Raw genomic sequence first — 6,409 nt, 5'->3', positions numbered from 1 at the left:
AGCTGCTTTTTCTACTGACGAGTCTGATATTGGTTGCTCCAAAAGTACTTGCCACACTATTAGAGGGACCGAACACGCCCCTTTCTGAGAGAGGCCTCACCAGTTAGCACCAGCGGAGGTTGAAGATGTTCAGCAGCACCTGCTTAAGCTGAAGGAAGTTATGTTCAGTCATGGAGTAGGGGGATCTGAGCCGTCGGACGACACAAGTGATAGACAAGGGGAGGCACCCTCTAGTAGACAGGAGGGGTCACAAGGAGTGGTTGAAGCTGAAGATGAGATAAGGGGATCTCAGAGAGTCAGGGCTGGCAGAGGATGCACCTGGGAAACAGTGTGTTATGTCCATTCCCATGGGGAGATATGCTACTTCCATTTACAAATGGATTGGGAGTCCTAAAATCACGAAATTCATTTGAATACTGTGTTATTAGTAATGGTTTAATAAGTTCCAAAGTCATGAGGACATGACTATTTTTGGAGTGGGGAGAGTGTAATACCCTGGCTAAGATTGCTACTGCAATGCTGTAGATAGTTCATTTTAGCAGTTCCTGCAAAAACAGTGTGTCCTGCTGGTAGAATGTTTTGGTTTTGGCTAGAGATAAGATGTCCTGCTGTTTAACTTGGGAATGTTTTGTCAACCAATCAGGATTGTGGAATCGGAAGAAAGTTCTAGAGAGAGCAGTGCGGCGAGAGATTTGTGAAGGGCAGTAGCCTGGCTTGGGGTCTTTTTGGTGCGAGCTGCGGAGAGGACAGGTGAGAAGGTGCCACAGAATGCCATGGGAAGGAGAGTCCCATTCCACAAGATGCATTGTGCAGGTGAATAGCTCGAAGGGGGAAGGGCAATATTCCTGAGAAGGAGCCCACTCTCTTGGGATGCCTTTCGAAGGGAGTTCGGAAAGGTGGTGGGTGTTTTCAGGCAGACTGTGGTCCCAGCGCGTGAGTAGGAGGTACGTCCCAAATATCCGATTGGAAGAAACGAGCTCCAACATTGTGTGCACATTTAGACTTGTTTAACTGTAATGGGCACTTTTAGTTGTTTTCTATTTTTCTTTCTCTTAACAACTGTTTGATAAAGCTGAAATTAGTAAATATTCTGTCTTTATAATTTTATGAGGTGTACAATCTGTTATTACTTGCCGATCAATAATTGTGAATGGGCAGTATTTACACAGCACTCACTCAAATCGAAGCTTTTTTAATCGGAGCATCACGATGTTTCTGTTTGGTTGAATCCCAAATAATACTGGTGCCAGACGTGTATTGCTTATGAAAGGTGGCCTTCTCACTGCTGAGGCACAGGGCTGTCAGCAGAGCCGGCTAATGAGCTAAGTTTGCTTCCGAGCCCAGTGAGACGGATGCACTGCCTGAGGAGGTGGAGACTCTCATAACATTTATGAAGCTGAATGAGCACTTGATTCTCCAAGGCATGGAGCAAGTACTGGGAAATACAGGTAGTATAAAACTCTATGGTCAGTATGGGTGTGATGGGCTGAAGGGCCTTTTCTGTGCGGTATGATTCTGCTGTAATGCAGCAACCTATAGGTGTCCATGTTTGTATCATCACTTGCACATCAGGTACGATATGGAGCTCAGTGGCAGAAGTGAGGGCCTCCATTACACCCTGTCATGAGACTCCCAGTGTCTGAGATGGTCACAGCACCTCAGTGACCTGTCCTTTCATGTCCTTTCATGTCCTTTCCTCCAGGCTCCGCCACTCCAGCTCATCCAGACAGTGCCTTGCTCTAGGAGCAGACGTGACACATGGGGGTGGCTGATCACTGGAGTATGGTGACTCTCTCCATGACAGCTACTGAAAGCCACACCATGCCTGAGTTAGCTCACATGGGGCAAGTTAACAAAATCATTTTCAATGAGGTCAACTCTTATTCTTCTGCTCTCCAGTCTACTTAATCTCTTGCCATGTGGAAATCCCCCAATCTCAGACGTCAATCTGGTGAGTATTCATTACTCTCCCTTACTGGCCAAGAGTAGAGTCACCTTTCACCAGTCAGAGAGGCTTCTCATGAGACTACATCTTGAAAATTTTGAATAGGGCTCTATCATATAAAATAACTTGAGTTATGATAGGATTAATGTGACTGGATCAATATGTCCTTGTTGGGCTGAAGAAACTGGCACTGTGCTGTATCTTTCTGTGATGCTACGACTTGTTCTTTCTGCCTCAGATGCACACTCCCTCACTGAGTTCGTTGAAGCTTACTTCTCGGGATTGTGAGCACTGGTGTCCAGCATCCTCCTTGGATTGTCTTCTCTGGTTGTCTGTACATTCCAATGAGGGAGAAATGAAAGAATTCAGGTCAGAATCAGAATTAGGTTTATTATCACCAGCATATGTCATGAAATTTGTTGTCTTTGCAGCAGCAGTACAATGCAATAGATGATAATAGAAAAAAACATGAATTACAATTGTAACCCTCAGGTCGGCCAGCGGCGTTAGTCTAGGGGAAGACAGATTCCAGCCCAGCCAAACTTGTGCAATCTTGTTTGTGTGGATGCTGCGTGATGTTTTCCCCTGTACAAATCAGTACCACGAAATAACACCATATGCAGTTAAAGGATTGAGGTTTATAATTCTTATTTGACTATAGGGTTAGTAAAGAACAAAAACAAAAAGGGCCCATTTTAATGAAACAGTCTAATATGCAAGTTGGAGCTCACGATTTTCCCGTCCGTTCGTTCTCCATCGATTTCCCTGGCCCTCACCGTGATGGCAAACTGGCACCTGGATTTCACTCCAGGGGCAGGAATGCCCTCCCACTCCTCGTCCCTGTCTAGTCCCTCATGTGCATGTCGGGACAACGCATCAGCATCAATGTTTCTACTTCTCAGGCTGAAATCATAGGCAGACAACGCCGCCAACCATCGATGGCATGTGGCATCCAATTTTGCCGAGGTCAGGATATAAGTTAGGGGATTGTTGTCCGTCCTCACCTCAAACTTGACACTGTAGAGGGAGTCACTCAGCTTATCCACCACAGCCCATTTCAACGCCAGAAACTCCAACTTGTGCATGGGATAGTTTTTCTCAGACGGCGACAAACTCCAGCTGACAAACGCAACGGACCTCAACCCGGAGCCCTGATCCTGATACAGGACACCCCCAAAGCCCTCTCAGTTGGCATCCGTGTGCAGTACGGCAATGGGGGGGTCCGCAAAACCCAGCACAGGCGCCTGGGTCAGCAGCTCCTTCAGTGACTGAAAGGCCTCCTCACATTTCGCATCTCACCTCTGTCCAAAAGGTTCCGAAGGGCTAAGATACTCTTTACCCTCCTCTCCTTTTGTCCTCCTCCCTCTCTTCCCCAAGGGAGGGTAACCGCACAGAAGCTGATTCAATGGCTGATTCACTTTCGCATAGACCCTCACGAACCTCCGATAGTAACCACAGAACCTGAGGAACAAGCGCAAAGTGCTCACAGTCTGGGGCCTTGGCCAGGTGGTCACCGCCTCTATCTTAGACGGATCAGTAGCTGCTCCAAACATGAGGCTATGTGCCCAACGTAGCTAACAGACGTCTTGCAGAACTGGCACTTGTCCAGGGAAAGTTTTAACCCTTCAGCTTTCAGGTGCCCCAGCACCTTCAGTAGCCTCGCTTCATGTTCTTCCAAGGTGGAGCCAAATACTATGAGGTCATCCAGATACACCAATACCTCAAGCAAGTTCATATCCTCCACCGTCTTCTCCATGACCTGCTAGAAGGTTACAGGGGATCCAGATATCCCCTGGGGCATCCTTTCAAACCGGAAGAATCCCAGAAGACATATAAATGCCGTTTTCTATTTCTTGGCCTCACTCATGGGGATCTGGTAATATTCACTCCTCAAGTCTTGCACACTGAACTACTCAGACAGGACAGCATGTCTTCAATCCTTGGGACAGTACACTGGTCAGTGATGGTGTGCCTGTTCACAGTCCTATAGTCCACTCACATCGGTACGTCCCATTCTTCTTTCGGGCCACTACTATTGGGGACGCATACGGGCTTCGGAACTTGGTGATGATGCCAGCTTCCTTCAACTTAAACAAATTGCTGCCAAATGTCTTCCAACTCTGTAGGGACTAGTCTCCGCGACCTCTCTCTAAACAGGGTGTCCTCGGTCACCTGGATAGTGTGACGGGTGCTCTTGGAATAACCCACATCAAGCTCATCAGTGGAAAAGATACCTTCCAGCTTCAATATCTTCTCTATCAACCTCCTCTTCCAACCCACAGGAACCGGGGAGTCCCCGAAGTTGAATGACTCAGCGGTCAACTTTCCCCCTTTTTCCAATAGTTTCTCCCTGGCTTGTCCCACAGGTACACTTGACATTACCGTCACCGGGAAAAGATGCACGAGGGGCATCCCCCGCTTGAAGGTGACCTCCCTCTTCGTGACAATCACTGCCATCCTGCTCGCCTGTACAACCGAGGGCTTCTGCAATTCGGGCCTCACCAGTACCCCAGCAGGCATTCCCGACTCCCCCTCCTGGTCTTCCAGAGCATCCACCAAGAGGGCCTCACCCTCAGGCATTCCAGAAAATTTGGGGTCTCCCATTACTCTCGCTACCTCCACAGGCCGCAACACAATTGGTTTGGACTGGGTGAACAACACAGTCCCTTGTCTAAACTCCTTATCTGACCCAGTGCAGCCACGCACTTCCTCAAAAGCAGCTCGAAACACCGGGTGAATGGACAATGTTCTCAGGAAGCTCTCTCCAGCTTTCTCCTCGCAAGCTCCTATGAGCCTCCTCTCAGTAGGAGTGTTGGTCCCCACAAAAATTGAAATGCTGCCCTTCTCAACAGGGTTCGGACAAACTAGCGCTAATGTATCAAGGGCTTCAGCCCTTCCCACATTGGCCTCTGAAAACTCCAGCTTCATGGACAAATAACTATCATACGGATAATCACCCGCACTAAGACCCCAGATCTCCAGTGCGCAGAATGGTGTCAATGGTAAATGCGTCAAATACTGGTTGTAAAATGAATGGTACAGCAATGTGACCTGCGACCCTGTGTCGAGTATGGCTCCAGCATAGATACCCTCTATCTGTAGCGATACACTGGAGCTTGGCCCCACTAAGCCGTCAGGAATATGGTTCTTTGCTTTAGGGTTTTCCTTGATATATTGCCAAGAATGTGCCCCCCTACGATATGCCAGGCCATCCCTTCACTAGGTCTCTTTTAAGTTTTCCTAACGACATTCCTAACTGGCATGGACTGAGTGGATGTGGCAAAGTTGTTTCCCATGATGGGGGAGTCTAGTACGAGAGGGCATGACTTAAGGATTGAAGGGCGCCCATTCAGAACAGAGATGCGAAGAAATATTTTAGCCAGAGGGTGGTGAATCTATGGAATTTGTTGTCACGGGCGGCAGTGGAGGCCAAGTCATTGGGTGTATTTAAGGCAGAGATTGATAGGTATCTGAGTAGCCAGGGCATCAAAGGTTATGGGGAGAAGGCGGGGGAGTGGGACTAAATGGGAGAATGGATCAGCTCATGATAAAATGGCGGAGCAGACTTGATGGGCCGAATGGCTGACTCTGCTCCTTTGTCTTATGGTCTTATGGTCTTCAGGACTCTCTCTGCTTAGGTACCCGAGGGACTCACTCTCCGAAGGGTTCCCTTTGTTCACACTCCCGCCTGAAGTGTCCCTCTTCACCAGTGTTATAACAGACAATACCGGCCGCTCCCCTTCTCGTTTGACACCGACTGCCAGCAGCCCTCCACATAGTCCGTCTCCTAGAGGATTCGCCTCCCTATCAGCTCCATCATATGAGGGGAGGTCACACCCACTGATAAAAACCGGGACATCTCAGTTCTCAACTCTGCCACAACCTCCTCTACTACTCCCCGGGGCAGGCTATCCGTGGTCACTTCACTGAAGCAGCCCACTACCAAGGACTGTACCCTGCTGACGGAGGCCTTCCGCACCTCCGACATATTCTCCTCCTCTCGTACTTCTCTGATCAGCTCAACAAACGAAGGAGGGGGATGCGTCTTTAGAGACAGTCGGAGGACCTAAGCGATCAGGTCCTGTGACTGGACACCCTTGGTTATCTGGTCCATTCTTAACTGATCCATCTCAGCCGCCTGAATGGCCCCTCTGTGCCGCAAACAATTTAGCTGCCTCTCTAGCCGAAAGATGTAGGCAGAAAGCTTCTCCCTCTTCTCCTGACGCATGTTCTGAAACCCCGCCATGAGCTCCATTGGGCTTCCCGTTGTGCCAAATGCATTTTCCAGTGCTCCCATGTAAGCGGCCACCTTGGCTAGAGGGTGGTGGAACTTCACGGCTCTCACAACGTAAACAGCCTGCCCACTCAAACTCTCAACCAATCTCTGTCGCTTTACATCGTCGGAGCACTGCCACTCATCTAACAACTGAGAGGTCTGCTTCGCCCAAGTCTCATACTCCTCCT

The 6,409-nt window shown here is 48.9% G+C and overlaps 1 long non-coding RNA gene across 2 annotated transcripts in view; it reads left to right on the top strand.

The window, feature by feature from the left end:
- Positions 1 to 663: 663 nt before the first annotated feature.
- Positions 664 to 6,409, top strand: part of LOC134340511 (uncharacterized) — a 61,028-nt gene continuing 55,282 nt past the window's right edge. The window contains exon 1 of one of the 2 annotated variants that reach the window (XR_010016568.1): positions 664 to 750. This is a non-coding gene — a long non-coding RNA (uncharacterized LOC134340511). Of the gene's footprint in view, positions 814 to 6,409 lie in introns of both variants that reach the window. The other variant, XR_010016569.1, reaches the window with a different exon arrangement.

The sequence above is a fragment of the Mobula hypostoma genome, chromosome X1, assembly GCF_963921235.1.
Source record: "Mobula hypostoma chromosome X1, sMobHyp1.1, whole genome shotgun sequence".
In the NCBI taxonomy this organism is placed as follows: Eukaryota; Metazoa; Chordata; class Chondrichthyes; order Myliobatiformes; family Myliobatidae; genus Mobula; species Mobula hypostoma.
This window is presented reverse-complemented; position numbering and strand designations above follow the sequence as displayed.